Genomic DNA, 22,381 nt, shown 5'->3' on the forward strand with positions numbered 1-22,381 from the left:
TGGGTCGCTGCATGGGAACCATTCCGTTGTTCTGTTTGAAAGGCAGAACACAGGATCCGCGTCGCGAAAAACATATTCTTGGTCGTACTGATGGTGAGTTGACGCTGATCTTATATTCAGTAGTTCTTCTTGACTGTATGAAATGAAACCTAAGATGACCTGGGGTACTAATGTAAGAAATAACACGCAAAAAAACAAAACACTGCATAGTTTCCTAGGAACGCGAAGCGAGGCGGCCATCTCTGTCGGTGCCGGGAAGTGCTGAGATGTACAATTGAAATCGGAAGTTTACATACACCGGAGCCAAATACATTTAAACTCTGTTTTTCACAAGTCCTGACATTTAATCCTAGTAAAAATTCCCTGTTTTAGGTCAATTAGGATCACCACTTTATTTTAAGAATGTGAAATGTCAGAATAATAGTAGAGAGAATTATTTATTTCAGCTTTTATTTCTTTCATCACATTCCCAGTTGGTCAGAGGTGTACATACACTGAATTAGTATTTGGTAGCATTGCCTTTAAATTGTTTAACTTGGGTCAAACATTTTGGGTAGCCTTCCACAAGCTTCCCACAATAAGTTGGGTGAATTTTGGCCCATTCCTCCTGACCGAGCTGGTGCAACTGAGTCAGGTTTGTAGGCCTCCATGCTCGCACACACTTTTCCCAGTTGTGCCCACACATTTTCTATGGGATTGAGGTCAAGGCTTTGTGATGGCCACTCCAATACCTTGACTTTGTTGTCCTTAAGCAATTTTGACACAACTTTGGAAGTATGCCTGGGGTCATTGTCCATTTGGAAGACCCATTTGCGACCAAGCTTCAACTTCCTGACTGATGTCTTGAGATCTTTCTTCAATATATCTACTTAATTTCTCTTCATGATGCCATCTATTTTGTGAAGTGCATCAGTCCCTCCTGCAGCAAAGCACCCACACAACATGATGCTGCCACAACGTGCTTCACGGTTGGGATGGTGTTCTTCGACTTAAAAGCCTCCTCCTTTTCCCTCCAAACATAACAATGGTCCTTATGGCCAAACAGTTCTATTTTTGTTTCATCAGACCAGAGGACATTTCTCAAAAAGTACGATCTTTGTCCCCATGTGCAGTTGCAAACCATAGTCTGGCTTTTTCTATAGCGGTTTTGGAGCAGTGGCTCCTTCCTTGCTGAGTGGCCTTTCAGGTTATGCCGAGATAGGACTCGTTTTACTGTGGATATAGATACTTCTGTACCTGTTTCCTCCAGAATCTTCACAAAGTAATTTGCTGTTGTTCTGGGATTGATTTGCAGTTTTCTCACCAAAGTATGTTCATCTCTAGGAGACAGAACGTGTCTCCTTCCTGAGCGGTATGATGGCTGCGTGGTCCCATGGTGTTTATACTTGCATATTATTGTTTGTACAGATGAACGTGGTACCTTCAGGCATTTGGAAATTGCACCCAAGGATGATTTCTATTTCTGAGGTCTTAGCTGATTTCTTATGATTTTCCCATGATGTCAAGCAAAGAGGCACTGAGTTTGAAGGTAGGCCTTGAAATACATCCACAGGTACACCTCCAATTGATTCAAATGATGTCAATTAGCCTATCAGAAGCTTCTAAAGCCATGACATTATTTTCTGGAATTTCCCAAGCTGTTTAAAGGCACAGTTAATTTAGTGTATGTAAACTTCTGACCTACTGGAATTGTAATACAGTGAATTATAAGTGAAATAATCTGTCTCTTGTCAAAACTATAGTTTGTGGACAAGAAATTTGTGGAGTGGTTGAAAAACTAGTTTTAATGACTCCAACTTAAGTGTATGTAAGTGTATCAGCCTGAAACTTCTGAAACCTATAGCAGTATCCATTGCACGGATTGAGGGAGACAATGCCATCCTGTCTGATGTTCAGACTCTGCTTGCAGATGTAAGAGAAGAAATCCGTACTGTCCTGCCCACTTCACTGTTGCTCCAAGCAGAGGAAACTGCAGTTCTGAAATACATCAAAAAGCGTGAAGACTTCTGCCTGAAGCAAATACACGCCGCAGCGTGTTGGACCCCAAGTAGGGTAGCCTAGTGGTTAGAGCGTTGGACTAGTAACCGGAAGGTTGCAAGTTCAAACCCCCGAGCTGAAAAGGTACAAATCTGTCGTTCTGCTCCTGAACAGGCAGTTAACCCACTGTTCCTAGGCCGACATTGAAAATAAGAATTTGTTCTTAACAGACCTGCCTAGTTAAATAAAGATAAAATAAAAAATGAGTAAGTATGCTGGCAAGAACATCTTGTCTGGTGCAGAGATCAACAAGGCCTATGGTGTCATCACTACTGTGTCTCACAACCTTGGCCTGGATGAGGGCAAGATTCTTGGCAGTCTGGCGAAGTACACTTCCAAGCAAGGGCTTTGGGATGAAGATGCAATATCGTGCAGTCGTGCCAACATATCTCATCAGCCACCTGGTGGAAGGGACATTGTGGATCTGAGGCTCTTTCCCCGGTTGCCTCAATCTTCCTCAAAATCCTACCAACAGCAACCGATTCAGAGCACAACTGTCTATTGGAAGGATTTCATTATTTGCAATTATGTCTACTTATGATAAGGTAAAAGGTTTATATTTCTGTCTCCACATGATATGGTAAATATATTCAATGCAAAAATCATCTACATTTAAATGGTATTAATATTCATTATATTCCCGTTAATTCCCATGGAAAGTTCCACTTCTGAACATTCCACAAAATGTGCAACCCTAGCCGTTACTGAATCAAAATATGGATTTCTACCCTGGCCCGGCCTCCAAACGGTGCAGAAAAGGGTTGAGGGGAAGAGAGAGCGGGAGAGGGTGAGAGATAGCAAGTGCATAAGAAAGGGAGTGGGAGAGAGAACACCAGAGGGAGTCATGACTAACCAATAAGTTAGGGATCCATTAAGATGGTCTGGGGAGAGTAATACCATTTCCCCACTGAGCTGCCCTCCATTAACATGGGCCACGGCCACCAGACTAGTAACTGCCTGCCCATCTAGTTGTCAGTATGCCTCCAGTCACTCTGTCAGCATGCTGTGTGCAGTTACAGTAGCTACAGTGGTCCAGAGAGGTGAGTTGGCCCTCTATTGTAGAAGTATGGGCCAAAAAGTTAAGTTAGAGCTTGGAATTAGAATGATCCCCTTGTCACTGAAGTCAAATGATGACAACAGCGTTTGAGTGGGGCCCTAGCGGAACAGCCAGAAACAGAGTGGTAGCTACGTGAGGGGGGATATTTAGAACACCAGCCAGCAAGCCAGTCAGGAATGATTCATGTGCTGGAGCATGTTGCTAATTGATTTCTGGGCCCGCGTCTCAGATTGTCAGAGGCAGCTCGCTGCACAGAAATGAAAATTAATTTTAAAGCGTCTGTTTTCTCCTTTACACATCAGCCGTCATCACATCACCACTTCTTGGTAATGCTCGGCTAGCATGACAAATGAAAGGGACAAGGTTTTAAACACAACAGGTAAGCCTAGTAGACGTGCGGGGGAGTACCTGAGGCACAACTTAATTGTCTAGACAATGGCAACTTAAAAGCATTCCCTAGGTCTAAAGAACAGATATAGGTTTTGATGTACTGTAACCTATACCACTAAAGTGAAACACTAGTAGGGTATTTAGCTTGCAGTAATCTTGAGTTAAAAGGTAATTGTATAGCATAGAGTCTCCCCCCAAAAAATGACATAGACTACTCTGCTAAATTGACTCCATTCCATCCTATACAAGTTTTCTACACATTGTGCAATGTTTAACCTCATCAATATTCACCACAACACACCTGCCTTCCAAAGGCCAGTCATTACTGCCTCCAATCAAGTCATAAGATAATCACTTCATAAAAGCTAAATAAGGTAGCAACGAGCATGGGGAGAAATAGAATTCAGCAGTTAGATAAGCTGAGCAAACTTTCTGCAGTTATTTCAGGACTTTTAGTGGAGAGAAACGAAGCTCACACTTGAACATATTAACTGAACTCCCCAGCCCAATCTCCCGCCGTCTGCCTGCGGGCTCCCAAGCTGTGTGCCAGACTCAGCTATGTCAGTTATTTTCATTTGAGTTCCAACCTGCGATATATCTCGGCTTATAAATATAACCTGGAGTGAGTGGGAGGGACGGGTGCAGCAGGACAGGCTTTGACTTCTCCTCTGGGCAAATCTAGAACACTCGTATTCAAATAGAGTTTATGCCCCAGTACTATACTAGCGCAAATGTTACAGCTTATACTGCAGTACTACTGAGGCTTTTGAAACACTTCTGTGTTTAGACACATTGGAAACTGTTTAGAAATCACTTACATTTTGACACGTTATTCATAAAGGCAAAAATGTTTTTTGGCATATACAGTGGGCTCCGAAATGACTGACTACTTTGACAAAGATTGGGAAATATGACTATCAAATCAATTAAAATACTGAGCTATATTGTATGCTCCAAAAATTTGGGAAAATATATTGTTTCATACTAATACAATTTCTCAAATAAAAATATAAAAAATGATTGACAAACCTGTTTTCAATACCTCACCTAGCAAGGATAACAGCACTGAACCTTTTTCTAAAATGTTATACGAGTTGGAGAACAACATTAGGAGGGATCTTAGACCATTCCTCCATACAGAATTCTTCCATATCCTTGATATCCACCACAATATTTTACAGTAGGTATGGGGTTCTTTTCTTTTCTGCTCATGCATTATCATTTTAATGCCAAACCCACCACCAGTGTGTGGACAAATAGCTATATTTTCATGTCATCTGACCAAAGCACCAGTTCCAATCCAAGTGGCAATGCTGTTTAGCCAACTCCAGGCGTTTACATTTGTTGGATGACATACGCATCAAAATGAGAATCCATGAACAGAAAAAGACCCCATAAAATATGGTGCTGGATCTTTGATGTTATGGGGCTATTTTGTTCCACTACTCCTGGGGCTCTAGTTAAGGTCTACAGTATCATAAACTTTACCCAGTGCCAGGATATTTTAGCCAAAAATCTGATTGCCTTTGCTAGGAGGCTACGTGGATCTTCCAGCAAGACAATGACCCCAAGCACACATCAAAATCCACAAAGAAATAGTTATATTTGCCACAAAATCGAAATTTCACAATAGCCATCTCAGTCTCCAGACTTGAACCCCATTGAAAACATGTGGTATGACTTGAAGAGGGCAGTCCATAAGCACAGACAAAAATACAGTGCCTTCAGAAAATATTCAGAGCCCTCAACTTTCTAAATTCTAAAATTGATCAAATATTTTTTTTACTCCGCAATCTATACACAATACCACATAATGACAAAGCAAAAACAGGTCTTGAAATTTTTGCAAACGTATTACATAAAAATAAAAACAATTATTTACAGAAGTATTCAGCCCCTTTGCTATGAGACTCGAAATTGAGTTCAGCTGCATTGATCATCCTTGAGATGTTTCTACAACTTGATTGGAGTCCACCAGTGGTAAATTCAATTGATTGGACATGATTTGGAAAGGTACACACCTGCCTATATAAGGTCCCACAGTTGACAGTGCATGTCAGAGCAAAAACCAAGCCATGAGGTGAAGGAATTGTCCATAGAGCAGGGTACCAAAAAATGTCCGCAGCATTGAAGGTCCCCAAGAACACAGCGACCTCCATCATTCTTTAATGGAAGATGTTTGGAAACACCAAGACTCTTCCTAGAGCTGGCCGCCCGGCCAAACTGAGCAATCGGAGAAGGGCCTTGGTCAGGGAGATGACCAAGAACCTAATGGTCACTCTGACAGAGCTCTAGAGTTCCTCTGTGGCGATGGGAGAACCTTCCAGAAGGATAACCATCTCTGCAGCACTCCACCAATCAGGCCTTTATGGTAGTGGCCAGACAGAAGCCACTCCTCAGTAAAAGGCACGAGTGCCCGCTTGGAGTTTGCCAAAAAGGCACCTAAAGACCATAACCATGAGAAACAAGATTCTGTGGTCTGATGAAACCGAGATTGAACTCGTTGGCCTAAATGCAAATGCGTCACGTCTGGAAGAAACCTGGCACCATCCCTACGGTGTCACAATCTGAAATTAGGCAAACTATTACAATTTTAGCAAGCAGGAAATTAGGGAGCAATAACTGCACATTGCACCTTTCATCAAAATCTATTTTTCTGAGCAATTGTATTAGTATAAAATCATTTCCTACTTTTTTTTTTAAACATACAATATAGCTTAATATTTTTGTTATTTATTTTATAGTCATTTTTATCAAGTGTGTCAATCATTTCAGACCCCACTGTATAAGCCCAATACAAGGCCCATAAAGACCACCTAGAGGCTGATAACTATTAAGTCTCCCTATCTGACGGGTTATTGAATTTAATGTGCAGAGCACATTTTGAGGCTTATTGAACGCTTGGCCTTGCTATCGCTTTCATCTGGTTTCCATTGATATCGTACAGCTACAACAGCTGCTTCAAGTCATTCCAGAACCCCATCTGGCCCATGCCTCTCCTCAATCACTGAGGTAATAACCTCCGGGCTGGCAGGCGGGCGTGTGTGTGAGAATGTGTGCGTCTATGAGTTTGTATGCGTCTTTGAATGTGTGTGTATTTGTGTCTGTGCGTATGTGTGAGTGAGTGTGCACGTGTCACAGCTGTGACATTTATTTTCCATACCTGCTGGGTGCAGAGTGGGGAGATTAAGTTAAAGCCTTTAACTGGCTCCATTGACAGTGATACATCTAAACATCCAACCAGGTTGAGGTACCTTAAGGGACCTTGCAGCAGTTACAATTCAGGAAAACATTAAGTCATGCATGTTATTATTATGCGGTTCGTACTTCATTTTCAATACTTGTATTTATTTATTTGTGCAGTCTGTTAGCAGCATGTATCTCCTGTACCTATCTGCAGATAACCATTAGGATAAAACGCTCTCTCTCTGCACCCTGAAGCTGCTGTATGGGCTAGTGGAGCTACTGTTTTACGATGTGACTGCACTACAGCAGGGCTCTACACTGCCATTTTTATAAGGAGCACACAAAGAAATGGACGAGCCCAATGGAAGAAAAAAATATTCAAGGTATTAATGATGGTAACTCGATAAGTTACCATCATCTGCAGTTACCAGGTTGTTAGCTTGCGAGTAGTTTTTAGAAAGGCCCGCAACATGGTTTATGAATGTAAAATGCGATATTGCAAATCTGCGAAAGAAAATCATTTGCTTGGTTTGGGCTAGAAATAAGATGTTTTCTCTGTAGTAATGATGCAAGCATAATGGTCACTAATCAGTTTATTCTCTATGGCACAGCAAAGTCATAATTACAACTATTATTATCATCCGGGTGAATTGTTTCTGGTCGCAGTGTAGTGTACTGTCTTACCCTGTGTTTTTTCTGCCTGCTTTTTCTGCTCAACGTTATGTGTTTTTGACTGATCTTTACAGCTGTGCTGCAGTCTTAACCTGTGAGTTTGTTTAACTTGACAGATGTACTACAGTCTTACCCTGTGTTTCTCTTTGACTTTACGTCTGTACTCCAGCTTGTCAAACTCCAGGTACTCTCGGCGCAGCCTCTCTCTGGCCTCCTCCACATTGATGCCAGTTGTGCCATCATCCTCCTCCCCCTCTGTGGCTGGCACATCCGTCCTCTGGAGCGGTGGCCACTGCTGCACCATCTGGAGAGAGGGGCATTGATCAACACACAGTTAAATTACAACACTGCAACTTTGCTATCTAATTTTCAGCTGGATGGGAATCAACACACGCACACACTTACCCACACACAAACTACACACACACACACACACACACACACACACACCCACACACAAACACACACACACACACACACACACACACACACACACACACACACACACACACACACACACACACACACACACACACACACACACACACACACACACACACACACTATTTAGTGTCCTTAATTGAATTTTCAGCTGGCTGAGCATCAATACACAAAACATCACATGCCATCTAATTTTCTCTGAGTGAAAAGGCTGTTAGTGAGGTAAACAAACTGGTTTTGACAATAAGTGGTCTTCTCATTTAGCTTAGCCTGAAGCCACCAAAACGGGTTATTATTGGATCTGACTCAAAATAAAAATTTGTCGTCAGGAAGAAAAATGTTTGTACAGACCTGTCCCTCTTCCGTGAAGACTAATTTGGTGTTGACTTGGAAGTTCCTCTTCAGGACTTTCTTGGCCTCTTTGAACTTTGTCTCTTTTTCAGTCTTCTTCATGGTGTTGCTTTCCTGTGATGAGAGGGGAAATGATCAGAACACTGCATATATGTACATATCAACCTAACACAATTTCCCTGCCAATGTAACACCTCATAACATTGATCATGTTGAAACGGTCTGTCCCTGCTGATCTCGGCTAGAGGTAGCTAGACAGTAGGTCAGCAGACTGGAGACTCAGGAATGCTGACAAAGACAAATTCACAGAGAACCACCAGTACTGTCCACTCATTGATTGCTTCAGCAAATTAACTGTGCAACAAAATGAAATTCCCAGCCCCTGAGAGGGTAGTTTTGCCATTTAATTTGGTAGTAAAGAATAGAATTATCAAATTGTGTCAAAACTATTTACTTACAGGGCAGCTGGCCTGTCCTCTGAGGTAGAAATCAAGACTAAGGTCAGTGGTACACTATAGTTATAATAAAACCTCTGCATTCTGGAACATTGATTCAAGAAATGTATGAATTTTCCATTGCTCCTCTAATTAGGATCTGTGCCAAATCCAACCTGCAGGCTTTACAGTGCTGCAACATCAAACAACATTCCAATGTTTGCCCAGATAACAGATCATCTCTGGTTAAGCAGTTGACAAGGACACTAGACATAACATAAATGAAGGGAATCTTTCACTCCTGATTTGCTGTTCCGCAACAGCGATTATTCCCTAGGAATTATTCAGTGCAAACAACCCATTTTGTTGTTGTAGTCAAAGCAGAGGGTAAACAAACTTTCCTTGGCACATTCCAGCATATATTCTCTCGTATCCAGAGTGATAGAGAGCGCTCTTGCCTAGGGTGTTAATAAAACAAGCCCTTGGAATATGACTTAAGTTTAACGAGCAGTAGACTCTGCTGAGTCGGCACTTGGAAGGAGGCATAATATTAGTGACGAGACAAAAAGTATATATAGTTACATATGGGGATATTGTTTTTGACGATTTATCAGATCGACAATATCTCTATATTTTTGAGCTAGTTGGCTAGTTACCTGCACCAAAAGGGCAGTATTTTTCTTTCCTAGCTTGTTTTCCATCTTTTTAAATAGGGAGCCAATTTGTTTTCAGCTCTTTGTTTTCTCATGACTCTCTTTTCCCCCTGCAGCAGACATATGGTGAACAATATGTTCGGAACATCGAATTGAATAAAATCACATTATCGGCACTTAACTATCTTGATAATATTGTATCGTGGGGTACTTGGTAATTCCCAGCCTTAATAAATACTGCATGCCTGATTATGTTTTCACATCAGAATGACCCACTACACAATTTATGTCGGTGTGCTCGCTCAACCATATATTGAAGTATTTGGTCTCAATTGGCGAACCATTTTATGGTTTAATAACTGAAGTCATCCCTCCCTTGGGGACATTGATCACCATCTTCAATTAGAAATAACCGATGTGAGCATTTGATAGAGAGAAAAATGTGATTCAAAAGGATGTGGCATAAATATTAAATAATGGCCATCATGCTGGGAATGTTGTCATACTGAAAGATATTCAATTTCCCCCAAACCAAGAAATAATTGTTAATTCTCTCACTATACATGTATTGAAGGTAATCTCAGAAAAATTGAGAGAAAAACTTCCATTGCATTTCTATACAGTTTGTTCTGCTGACAAACATAGACTCAGCCAACAGAAGTTAGTGCCATACATTTTGAGAGCCCTATTCAAAGCCACAGCAACCTGTCGGAATACATTAAGGAACAAAATGAACTGCTCTGCACAACAATGGACACTAGCAGGCTACCGGAGCAATACAAGAATGTGAGGCAGAGGCAAGGACGTCTCTGTGTGTGTGGGGGGTCGGGGGGGGCATTTGATTCATTCCGTCAGCAAATGAAACAACCTGTGGCAAAACTCACTTCATAAACCTAGTGAGGTGAGCACATAATTAGTGATACATGACAACAACAGCTCCGCTCTGTCCCAACTCTCTTGTCAAAACGAATCAGTAAATGTTACTCCCCCTCCTGCCCCAGTTTCTATCTCCCCACTGAGAATCTAAATTGGGAGGTGGAGTTAGGAATTACCTAGCCCACCCTGTTTTAATAAGCTCTTTCCCACTGGAGGCGCAGTCTTGCCGCTATTCTGAACGAGTCAATTCAATCTCTTTGGGTGTGAAGTTATTGCACTGCATTTCTATGGCAAAATTATGGGCCCTGTCGAAAAGAGGAAAAACCAATTTGATTAGAAATCCAATATCAGCGGTTTCCACAAAGGGGCATGGCTTTCTGTATGCATTTGAAAAGATAAGGAGATAGGAGCCACAAAGTCAAATCTTACCCCCTTCTTTATTTCATCAGCTTAGGAAAAAAAGGACTGTGAGAAATGTTTGATCCCGATTTAAGAGCACGTGCTCTACTTCACCTTTGGAGTAAGCAAAAGCCCACTATTCCAGTGCATGTTGCTCTTCTCTTGCGAGTTCAAATGTTCTCAAGGTTTGGTACCTGGCAGGTTGGCTTTTTGAATGGGAGGGACATTGAAGCAAATTCTTATAGTTAAGATATCGTTATAAGCATTTTTTAAATGTATTTAGCACTTTTAGTTAGGCAAGGACAGTAAACAAACTTCAATATGGATTCAGGTTAAAACAAGAATGTACTCAGAATGAAATGTGATGATTAGACACATCATAGTAGAGGGTAAGTAAAATCTTGGAGGTGATTTATTGCTTGTTCCATCACTAGACAGTTGTGCGTTGAGGAGCATTCCTCAACACCGGTGCTGACATTCATGCCGGTCCTGAAATGAATGGCTGAGGGACAATTAATGGATTAGAGTGAGAATCAGATGCTCAGTCAAATCAATGAAACAATCAATCCTTCAATACATGGGCCAGACCAAACACAACTGTCAATAGGGGGGAATGGGGGAGTCAACACATCCTCAGAGGACTTAGCATTATACAAAAGGTGAGTCTTTATGGTCAGAGATTGAGCATTCTTTCTTTTCGCTCTTAATAATTATAAAGTAAAGGAGAGGAAGAGAGAAATTAACTAACTCGACTGAGAAGAAAAGTCCTGAGGCTCAGTGTCAAACTGTTTCATCACATTAGCTAAATGCCAGATTGACAGTAATAGTTCTCTAAAGCACTTGCTTGGGAAACAAAACAGAGCATACACCAGACATTTAAAGCAGGTACTTATTAAGTTACATCAACAACTCTATAACTTTTGAAAAAACACCAATAGACTGAAAAAAGAGCAGAGAGAACCCCAGATGGTAGCATAACAATGTACCCATCTGGAATTAACTCAGTCTTTAAAACATTTGATCACAAACGGTATCAATCGGAAAACAAAAGTTAAAAGGAGAATAGAAACAATTTCCTAAGGCCATTTTACCAATAGTAAGTGAACCAGAGAAAATTAATATGGATAGAAACATGTGGAAATTGCAAGATTATGTTATAATGCTTGTATTGTATTATAATGGTTGTTTTTTTCGACAGAATAGAGTATTCTGTTAACTATTGTGTGTGTGTGTTTTACTGAGGAGGGCCTTTATGAGATAGCACTGACGGAGGAGATTTACGATGTCTTTAGGTGATAAAACCTAAAGAGCATTCCAGATAACATGAGGTAATATTTTTGTGCTATACCGTACCAGGGTGAGACGGTTCCAGTTTGGAGTAGGAGGACCAGACACTAGTCTTTACAATGAAAAACTGTTGACACAACAGTTGCTGTCTGCTATGTATTATAGATACCTTTCATACAAATCTTAACCTTGTGACCATTCTATGTATCTGTTGTTCGTCGTGTAGGTTGCGAGGGGTGTATCTTGGCTATAAAAGATCTTTGTACTTTTGTGTTGTCACTTTCAATGGTTCATTAGAAATGGCACATCATTGAAAGTCATTGCTATTGCAAAGCTCTTATTATTAAAGATGTAGTTTGACTGGTGTGTGAAGTTTGTCTCTCTCCTCATTTTGTAATACAGAAATTAACCACCACAAACATTACCCCAGGTAAACAATAATCATGTTTTACCGTATACCGGGGTATTTTGAAATCTAAGATGTCAAACAAATTATACCCAGCTCAGGGCTCCAGACATGCATTTGGTTTGCTAATTTGATAGCTTCAAGCTTCTTGGTTACAGCCTAAATTGTTTGGTGCATCCCCCAAACTATTAAATATAAATTGTTTTGAATTAGCGCCCCTTGTGTGCACTTCCGGTAATACAGTATACCCCAATATGGTATCAAATCTAATCAAATGTTATTGGTCACATACACATGATAAGCAGATGTTAATGCGAGTGTAGCGAAATGCTTGTGCTTCTAGTTCCGACAGTGCAGGAATATCTAACAAATAATCGAACAATTCCCCAACAACTACCTAATACACACAAATCTAAAGGGGTGAATGAGAATATGTACATATAAGTATATGGATGAGTGATGGCCGAGCGGCATAGGCAAGGTGCAATAGATCATCTGTCTTAGAAGTAAATATTTACATGCGTCTGTTAGCATTTACCTATCATCTGCTATGGGGATTCCTTAGTACTTGTTAGCATTCTGGTAATTTACGTCTTTGGGGCTTATTTTTTCATTTGAAAATATTTTTCCACGAATTGTGTGCACTACCGGTAATCACATATATCCCAAGATGGCACAGGCACAGTATGAAGCAGTGGAGGACCATCCTACTCTGTGAATTTCATAAAAATAGTGAAACATTAAAAAAGTTATTATTTTTAGATAAAACATATTCACATTTTACCAAATAATTTATTAAAACACTTTTGCAATTAAGGTCTACAGTAGCCTCAACAGCACTGTAGGGTAACACCATGGTTTAGCCGGAGGACAGCTAGCTTCCGTCGTCCTTTGGGAATATTGGTTCTCACCCCCTTCCATAGACATACGCATTAATTATGACAACTTCCGGAGGACATCCTCCACCTTATCGGAGCTCTTGCAGCACGAACTGACATGTTGTCCATCCAATCAAAGGATCAGATATTGAATCTAGTAGTGAAAGCATAAGCTACAGTTAGGTAACACTGCAGTGCATAAAATTTGGTGAGTTAAACTATTGTCTTTCTCACCGAGTTAACAGTTTTGAACAAGTTAATGTTTTCAAAAACAGAGAGAGCTTGCTATATTCCATTTTTTTCTCACTTTCACAGCTAGCAAATGCAGCTACTTAGTTTAGCCTACTCAAACACCAGGCTCAAATAGAGGGATGCTATGTTAGTTAGCTGGCTATGGCTATCCAACACGGGAACTCTTCCAAGTCAAGGTAAGCTTCTGGTTTTACAAAAGTATTGCCACCAGGGGGCCACTGGTGTAACTGATAAACTGCTTACTACACTGTACTGCATGATTGTAGCGGTTTTACTAACTTGTTCCTTCTATTAGCTATGTTGACTATGACGTTACTTTACTTTAGCTAATATGGTGACAACGACATAGGCTGTGTGTAGCGGAACTGGGAGAATGTAATATGAATGACAGTCATCCAATATGCTGTAACAGAATTAAGGCCAAACTCATAAAATACATTTGTCTTTTCCTTCATCTTAAACGTCACCGACCGCTACTGGTATCAAGGTCTGGAAATCTGGATATCGCCCAACCCTAGTCCAAACACACCAAACAGTCGGCACGACAATTCCTCTTCCCCCTCAAGAGGCTGAAAAGATTTGGCATGGGCCCTCAGACCCTCAAAAAGTTCTACAGCTGAACCCAAAACATTTCTGAAGTATCGAAGGTCCCCAAGAACACAGTAGCCTCCATCATTCTTAAACGGAAGATGTTTGAAACCACCAAGACTCTTCCTAGAACTGACCACCTGGCCAAACTGAGCAATAGGGGGAAAAGGGCCTTGGTCAGGGAGGTGACCAAGAAACCGATGGTCACTAAGACAGAGCTGCAGAGTTCCTCTGTGGAGATGGGAGAACCTTCCAGAAGGACAACCATCTCACCATTCAGGACTTTATGGTAGAGAGGCCAGACGGAAGCCACTCCTCAGTAAAAGGCACATGACCTGGCACATAACCTGCACCATCCCCCAGAGTGCGGTGGGGATTTTTTCAGGCAGGGACTGGGAGGTTCACCTGACAACAGGACAGAGTGCTTAGGCGAAGGTTCACCTAAGGCACATAGCCAAGACAACGCAGGAGTGGCTTCGGGACAAGTCTCAATGTCCTTGAGTGGACCAGCCAGAGCCCAGACTTGAACACGATCCAACATCACTGGAGAGACCTGAAAATAGCTGTGCAGCGACGCTCCCCATCCAACCTGACAGAGCTTGAGAGGATCTGCAAAGGGTAAATGGGAGAAACTCCCCAAATACAGGTGTGCCAAGCTTGTAGCATCCTACCCAAGAAGACTCGAGGCTGTAACCGCTGCCAAAGGTGCTTCAACCAAGTACTGAGTAAAGGTTCTGATGACTTATGTAAATGTCATGTCAGTTTATTTTTAATACATTAGCAAACATTTCTCAAAACCTGTTTTTGCTTTGTCATTATTGGGTATTTTTTGTGTGTAGATTTATGAGGGGGAAAGGATGTAACGTAAAAAAACAAATGTGGAAAATGTCAAGGGGTATGACTACTTTCCCAATGCACTGTATTGTATGTTATTTTTAGTATTTGTTTTATTATTTGTAATTCAGTTTGTTTTTATTCATCGTGACACTATTTACATTTTTATTTAATTGATCTTATCTTTAACTCTGCATTGTTGAAAATGGACCCATAAGTAAGCATTTCACTGTTAGTCTTGAAGCATGTGACAAATCAAATGTTACTTGATCTGATTGTGAACAAGTGCTTCCATGTTATTTTTATTTAACTAGGCAAGTCATAAAAATAACAAATTCTTATTTACAATGACGGCCAACCTCCCCCGGCCAAACCCTCCCCTAACACGGACGACGCTGGGCTAATTGTGCGCCGCCCTATGGGACTCCCAATCTGTCCTGTTCTCTCTGCTACCGCACGGCAAGCGATACCGGAGTGCCAAGTCGAGGTCCAAAAGGTTTCTAAACAGCTTCTACCCTCAAGCAATAAGACTCCTGAATAGCTAATCAAATGGCTACTCAGACTATTTGCATTGTTGTCCCCCCACCCCACTCACCCACTCTTTTACCCTGCTGCTACTCTAGTTATTATCTATGCAGTCACTTTAACCCTACCTACATGTACATAATACCTCTACTAACCGGTGCCCCCCGCACATCGACTATGTACCGGTAGCCCCTTGCTACTGTTATTTTACTGCTGCTCTTTGACTAGGTTATTATTATTTTTTACTTATCTATGTAACTGCATTGTTGGTTAAGGGTTGGTTTAGGGCTTCTAAGTAAGTATTTCACTCTTAAGGTCTACACCTGTTTTATTCAGAGCATGTGACAGCACAAATTTGATTTGGTTGTGACACAGCCTGGGAACGAGCCAGGGTCTGTAGTGAAGTCTCTAGCAATGCAATGCAGTGCTTTAGACCGCTGTGCCGCTCGGGAGGCCTGTATGTGTTGTATGATTTATGTTTTTTTTTGTCTTGCATTGTGTTTGTTTGTGAATATCAGTTCCTTTTTGAAAGATTTTTTTACTTTAACATTTTGTTTAATAAATAAATAAAATAAAAATACTATATAAGCCTATAGAATACCATCTCTATGATAAAGCTAGGCCTAAACCTTCCCCATTTTTGGGAGAGACCTATAACGCGATGTCCAAGGGTATTTGGGTTTGGCAGGAGACGGTTTCTTCTCAAAGTAAGGGTGTGAGAGGACGACAAGGAAGCAATTAGCATAATGGAATTGCCATGCGGTTCGTTTCCAATGCAAGGTGTCATTTGACAAAGAGGACTGTCAACGGACTTATGTCCTTCCCTGAGATTGTTATTGCAGGCTGAGGGGGCTGCTCTCACAAGATTGCCTCAATCAATCTCATACTCACAAAGCTACATTTAAAAGGACACAATGAATGATGTGTTATTATGTTAGGCTATCACCACCTCAAAGACCAAAAATAAATGATGGCATCTACGTGTGAAGAAAATAATTAGTTTATTTTACGTTATCCAATGATGGAGTATACAAAAACCCTGATTGACCCTAACGTTTTTGGTTAAACCATGAAATTAGTAGAATGGTATGAATATGCTCGATACCTTGTACCAGAAGACGGCAGTCATTGACATGATTGATATTTTAAAACATCAATACCACCCACAACGTCAATACCACCCATAATTCTTGAAACACTATCTGAAGGAGCTTCTAAGCCCCTCAGGGGCAGGATAAGGCCAGTGACAGTAGAAATGTTGGGTGCTTTCTGTTTCTCCTGGTACTGTGACAATTTCAGAGGCAATTGAGCTGAACAGACCCTGCCAGCTGTATTGAAAAATTTGGGTGACGGGTGAAGTCACCCGGATCTCGATAGAGGAGATGAAAGCATCCCCAGGCATAGCGTCCAGACCGCGATAGTGACAGTGTCACAAATCAGCCTAATTATTGTCACATGCTGGAGGTGAAGTATATGGTCTGAAGAGTCGACAGGTATTTCAGGGAGAAAAAGCTTCTCTAGGAGTCTGTGTAAACTGACAGTTGGCAAGTTTTTGGGGGTACTCATTATAACTCGTGTTGAAAGTTGACCTGAATAAGTTAAGAAATTCCTCTATATTATAAACCATTTCTCCCCTAGGCAAACAAAGACATGTTCATTTTAATGATTTCATATACAATGGCCCTAAAAGACCCTTAACTGACCCCCGTCCTCTCATAAGCCTCTCATGAGACTGTAGATAGCCACATTTATCTAGATTATTTCACTGAATCTATAGTGATGAAGAGCAAAAAATAAAATCTTCCTCCCCCATTTGAAGACAGTGAATCATGTCTGACAAGAAAAGCACCACTCCGCAGCCTCCCACACTCTAGCTGAAGGCACACTACAGCAGCTGTGACTCTGCCACCTACAGCATATTATTATCCCACTGCAGAGGAGTCAATGAAAGAGATAGCCGGAGATGGCTAAACTCACCCTGACCTCTATTCAAACACTCTTCTTCTCCAAACTGTTTCTATCGTACGGCTGTCCTTTTTTTGCGGGAAAACCAGGATGTTATATTCCCAACTTCACATGGGAGCTAGCCCAAATTGTTTGCCTCAAGGTGCACAGTAACTCTAAATATAAGCAACAAATAGCTTGGAACAAACCATTTTCCTCCAGGAAAAACTGAGCATTTCAATCAGCCCACTCCAATTCCTGAGAAAGGGGCAAAAAGGTAATAAGCTGAGTCACACAAGTGTGCACTTGTGTAGGGGTTTAAGCTGCCTACACCTCACTTAACAGACAGTTTAGTCTCAGCCATTTAATTATGTTATAAGCTCATCACCCAAACCAGAGTGATTACTGTGATGAGGTCACCACTTCAGCATCTACATCCCCTGCTAAGGGACATACCTGTAGGTGGGCACTCAGCGCAAACAGTGATTTACCGGTTCTCTCTCCAGCAGAGAGGAACCATCTGGCCAAAATGAAATCTGACATGAACTCGTATCCATCCACTGCCAGGTGTGTGTAGACTGGAGTCATTAAGCCTTCTGGAACATGTTGTACCTAACTTTGATGGAAGTTTAATAAACAACAGAACTCTACAGAAATGCAAGGCAAAGCCAGGCTGAAGCACACCAAGCGCCAATGACTCAGGGCATCGCATATGAGACAACGACATTGCAAGTTGGCAACTCCGTAGAAAACAGATGGTTGGAGATGGGCAATAATTGAACCGCTTGTCAAACTGGAGACTACAGACGCATGCAAAAAAAAAAGCGCACCTAGCTCGTCGCAGGTGAAAGTCCACAATCCCTTGCAAAGTTCACATTTTGCTGCCTTAAAATTTTAAAAGGAAATACATTCTATTTATTTCATACCAATCTAAACAAACTAGTCCACAAGTCTAAGAAAAAATTATTACAAATATATAGATTTAAGGTTTTCTAACTAAGATGTCTTGATTGTGTGTCTTCAAAGCTCAGAGTTAATACTTGGTGGAAGCACCTTTGGCAGCCATTATAACTTTGAAAAATAAAACTATAACCCAGGGTTAGGGTTTCCTCTAACTTTTTACCTGGGATTTGCTCCTTTCATATTTATTTTGATCCTAACAAACTCCAACCAGTCTCTGCCGGTGACAAGCATACCCATAAAATGATGCCTCCACAACAATACTCCAAAATACATTAGGTTTCACATGTTGTATTGGATTTGACCCAAGCCTGGAGTTTTTAATTTAGGCCAAAAAGTTCATTTCTTTGCCATGTCGTCTTGCAGTATTATTTAACAGACTCGTTTGCAAACAGAATGGATCATTTGGAGTGGACTTTTTTAAACACAGGCTTAATTCTTTTCACTTTGTCATAGAGGCCAGTAATGTGGAGGGAATGCAATATTGTTTACCCTCTGCATTATCAAGCATTGCGGTGGCAACATCATGTTATGGGTATGCTTGTCGCCGGCAGGGACTGGGGAGTTTGTCAGGGTCAAAAGAAACATCAAAGGAGCAAAGCCCAGATGAGAAGGTAGAGGAAGCCCTACTGCCTCAGTCTTCTAATACCTAACCCTGGAGAAGAGTTGTATTTTTCAAAGTTGGGATAATTACCACCCCCTATCCAAAAATACATTATATTCTGTGCAAGGGGTGTTTAGACTTTCATCTGGCACTGTATAACAGTGCCTTCAAAAACCCCAGGCTGAAGTGATGCCGCAAAACTGCGATGCAGTACCTTAGGACCGCTGTGCCACTCGGGATGCTGTACAATAATAGTTTTTAACATGCTTTTTGAATGACTTGCTCATCTTTGTACCACACACATATGTGTAAGGTCCCTCAGTTGAGCAGTGAATTTCAAATAGATTCAACCACAAAGACCAGAGAGGTTTTCCAATGGCTCGTAAAGGGCACCTATTGGTAGATGGGTAAAAATAAAAAGCAGAAATTGAATATCCCTCTGAGATTGCTGAAGTTATTAATTACACTTTGGAAGGTGTATCAATAAACTTAGTCACTACAAATATACAGGCATCCTTCCTAAATCAGTTGCTGGAGAGAAAGGCAACAGCTCAGAGATTTCGCCAGGAGGCCAATGGTGACTTTAAAACAGAGTTTAATAGCTGTGATGGGAGAAAACTGAGGATGGATCAACAACAATGTAGATATTCCACAATACTATCCTAAATTGACAGAGTGAAAAGGAGGAAGCCTGCACAGAATAAAATACATGCATCCTGTTTGCAACAAGGCACTAAAGTAATACTGCAAAACATTTGGCAAAGCAATACATGTTTTGTCCTGAATTACAAAGTGTTTTACTGGATTTTCCCCAACATATTACTGAGTACCACTCTCCATATTGTCAAGCATGGTGGTGTCTGCATCATGTTATGGGTATGCTTGTAATCATTAAGGATTGGGGAGTTTAACAGAATAAACAAAAATAAACAGAATAGAACTAAGCGCAGACAAAAATCCTAGAGAAAAACATGGTTCAGTCTGCTTTCCACCAGACACTGGGAGATTAATCTTTAAGAAGATAACAATAACCTAAAAACACAAAGCCAAATCTACACTGGAGTTGCTTACCAAGAAGACTGTGAATGTTCATGAGTGGCCTAGTTACAGTTTTGACTTAAGACTGCTTAAAAATATATGGCCAGACCTGAAAATGGTTGTTTTGCAATGATCAGCAACCAAGATGACAGAGCTTGAATAATAATAATAATAATAAGGCAAATGTTGCACAATCCAGGTGTTTCACAATCTTACTGATTTATCCAGAAAGACTCTCAGCTGTAATCTCTGCCAAAGGTGATTTAAACACGTACAGTTGAAGTCGGAAGTTTACATACACCTTAGCCAAATACAGTTAAACTCAGTTTTTCACAATTCCTGACATTTAATCCTAGTAAAAATTCTCTGTCTTAGGTCAGTTGGGATCACCACTTTATTTTAAGAACGTGAAATGTCAGAATAATAATAGAGAATGATTCATTTAATGTTTTATTTCTTTCATCACATTCCCAGTGGGTCAATATATCTTGAGATGTTGCTTCAACATATCTACATAATTTTCCTTCCTCACGATGCCATCTATTTTGTGAAGTGCACCGGTCCCTCCTGCAGCATAGCACCCCCACAACATGATGCTGTCAACCCGTGCTTCACGGTTGGGATGGTGTTCTTCGGCTTGCAAGCCTCAACTTTTTCCTCCAAACAAAACGATGGTCATTATGGCCAAACAGTTCTATGTTTGTTTCATCAGACCAGAGGACACTTTTTTTTTAAAGTACGATCTTTGTCCCCATGTGCAGTTGCAAACCGTAGTCTGGCTTTTTTATGACGGTTTTGGAGCAGTGACTTCTTCCTTGCTGAGAGGCCTTTCAGGTTATGTCGATATAGGACTCATTTTTACTGTGGATATAGATACTTTTGTACCCGTTTCCTCCAGCATCTTCACAAGAACCTTTGATGTTGTTCTGGGATTGATTTGCACTTTTTGCACCAAAGTACGCTCATCTCTAGGAGACAGAATGCATCTCCTTCCTGAGCGGTATGACCGCTGTGTGGTCCCAGGGTGTTTATACTTGCGTACTATTGTTTGTACAGATGAACGTGGGACCTTCAGGCATTTGGAAATTGCTCCCAAGGATGAACCAGACTTGTGGAGGTCTACAATTGTTTGTCTTAGCTGATTTCTTTGGATTTTCCCATGATGTCAAGCAAAGAGGCACTGAGTTTGAAGGTAGGCCTTGAAATACATCCACAGGTACACCTCCAATTGACCGAAATTATGTCATTTAGCCTATCAGAAGCTTCTAAAGCCATGACATCATTTTCTGGAATTCTCCAAGCTGTTTAAAGGCACAGTCAAGTGTATGTAAACTTCTGACCCACTGGAATTGTGATACAGTGAATTATAAGTGAAATAATCTGTCAGTAAACAATTGTTAGAGAAATGTCATGCACAAAGTAGATTTCATAACTGACTTGCCAAGAAATGTGTGGAGTGGTTGAAAAACAAGTTTTAATGACTCCAACCTAAGTGTATGTCAACTTCCGACTTCAACTGTACTGACTCAGGGGGTTGAATACTTGTATAAATCAAGATAGTGTTTTACTTTTCATAGATTTAAAAAAATATTTTTTTATAAAGGTTTGACTTTTTCTACCATTTTGTGTAAACAGTAGTTATTTATTATATATATTTTAATCCCACTATGTAAAACAGCAAAATAAGGGAAAAAGCCAAGTAGTGTGTATACTTTTTGAACGAAATGTACTCTATATACTATAGCCATTTGGGTTTCCACAACTAGTCATTTTAGCTAAATTTTTCGGAACTATTTTCTTACCTTTCACACCATTTTTCTAATAAACTTTTAGTTTTTTTCTTACTGTAAGCTATTACATGTCGCTGTGGAGAACAACATGAAGTAATTGTGTCATGTATAACATGTTCAGTAACTTAAATGCAACGGGAGTAATATATTTTCTTAATCATGGTTCTGGGGATCCAAAGGGATGCACATTTTAGTTTTTGCCCTAGCACTCACTACACACCTGATTCCACAAATTAAAAGTTTGATGAGTTGATTAGTGGAATCAGGTGTATAGTGCTAAGGCAAAAAGGTGCACCCCTTTGCGGCCCCAGGATTAAGAAACACTGGTGTACAAAAAACTGGCACCACAACAGCCCTGACCACCTCACCTCATCATCCTGGTCTACCTCCTCCAGACTGAAGACATCTTTTCTTTTCACTGTCAGCAGGTCCTAGTCCCTCAGATCTTTATCCTCCTCTTCATCTGGACCAAAGAAGAGACCCTTAGGCCCAAGCTGTAACTTTTCCACACCCGCAACCACCTCCTCCTCCCAGTTTTGGGACTGGGCCCATCTCCTCTGAGCTGAGCCTTGAAGCTCTTCAGTTCTTTCTCGTCCTCCTCTTCAGACTCGGCCACCTTTTCCTGCCTGCTATTCTGCCCAGGGTCTGCTCTCTGCTTTTGGGCTTTGTTGAGAAAACGCACCCGTGGAGCAACAGCGAGGCCCAGAGAACTATCAAGAGTGCCACAAGGGAGAAGACGATGACAAGTTACACATTTTCTGAAATGTTATGTTAATTTA

General features: G+C 40.9%; 1 pseudogene; it reads right to left on the reverse strand.

The window, feature by feature from the left end:
- The window catches only part of LOC112229099, a 123,668-nt pseudogene that overhangs the window by 59,728 nt on the left and 41,559 nt on the right, over positions 1-22,381 (reverse strand).

Source organism: Oncorhynchus tshawytscha, linkage group LG30, assembly GCF_018296145.1.
Source record: "Oncorhynchus tshawytscha isolate Ot180627B linkage group LG30, Otsh_v2.0, whole genome shotgun sequence".
Classification (NCBI taxonomy): domain Eukaryota; kingdom Metazoa; phylum Chordata; class Actinopteri; order Salmoniformes; family Salmonidae; genus Oncorhynchus; species Oncorhynchus tshawytscha.